The sequence below is a fragment of the Perkinsus marinus genome (assembly GCF_000006405.1).
Source record: "Perkinsus marinus ATCC 50983 genomic scaffold scf_1104296934010, whole genome shotgun sequence".
NCBI classification, from domain to species: domain Eukaryota; phylum Perkinsozoa; order Perkinsida; family Perkinsidae; genus Perkinsus; species Perkinsus marinus.
Genome location: NW_003214954.1, coordinates 1 through 1,016, shown reverse-complemented (window position 1 = coordinate 1,016; position 1,016 = coordinate 1). Strand labels below are relative to the sequence as shown.

Sequence of the window (1,016 nt, the reverse complement as noted above, 5' to 3'; positions counted from 1 at the left end):
TGGACAAGGGCGTTTCACACATTATGCGCGACCGTTTCTTTACTGATTTTTGCACCACTCTGCGAATCATTTGCTGCCTCGAAAAAATTACTCAACTTTCTCTCTCCACTCACGCCCGCCGCGATGTGCGCTGGTAGCTGAAAATGGTAATTTGCGTCACTATTTAGACATTGAACCACCTTCAATTCCGCGGTAGTATAGAGGTTAGTATTCCTGCCTGTCACGCAGGAGACCCGAGTTCAATTCTCGGCCGTGGAAGTGGTATTTCTGGACAAGGGCGTTTCACACATTTATGCGCGACCGTTTCTTTACTGATTTTTGCACCACTCTGCGAATCATTTGCTGCCTCGAAAAAATTACTCAACTTTCTCTCTCCACTCACGCCCGCCGCGATGTGCGCTGGTAGCTGAAAATGGTAATTTGCGTCACTATTTAGACATTGAACCACCTTCAATTCCGCGGTAGTATAGAGGTTAGTATTCCTGCCTGTCACGCAGGAGACCCGAGTTCAATTCTCGGCCGTGGAAGTGGTATTTCTGGACAAGGGCGTTTCACACATTTATGCGCGTCCGTTTCTTTACTGATTTTTGCACCACTCTGCGAATCATTTGCTGCCTCGAAAAAATTACTCAACTTTCTCTCTCCACTCACGCCCGCCGCGATGTGCGCTGGTAGCTGAAAATGGTAATTTGCGTCACTATTTAGACATTGAACCACCTTCAATTCCGCGGTAGTATAGAGGTTAGTATTCCTGCCTGTCACGCAGGAGACCCGAGTTCAATTCTCGGCCGTGGAAGTGGTATTTCTGGACAAGGGCGTTTCACACATTTATGCGCGTCCGTTTCTTTACTGATTTTTGCACCACTCTGCGAATCATTTGCTGCCTCGAAAAAATTACTCAACTTTCTCTCTCCACTCACGCCCGCCGCGATGTGCGCTGGTAGCTGAAAATGGTAATTTGCGTCACTATTTAGACATTGAACCACCTTCAATTCCGCGGTAGTATAGAGGTTAGT

General features: G+C 47.2%; 3 non-coding genes across 3 annotated transcripts; all 3 read left to right on the top strand.

Annotated features, from left to right (window-relative positions):
• Positions 1–186: 186 nt before the first annotated feature.
• Positions 187–258, top strand: Pmar_PMAR019422. The gene has a single exon. It is a non-coding gene; the product is annotated as a tRNA-Asp (tRNA).
• A 197-nt stretch (positions 259–455) lies between these two features.
• Positions 456–527, top strand: Pmar_PMAR019421. Its single transcript has one exon. It is a non-coding gene; the product is annotated as a tRNA-Asp (tRNA).
• Positions 528–724: 197 nt separating this feature from the next.
• Positions 725–796, top strand: Pmar_PMAR019420. Its single transcript has one exon. It is a non-coding gene; the product is annotated as a tRNA-Asp (tRNA).
• The last annotated feature ends 220 nt before the right edge of the window (positions 797–1,016 follow it).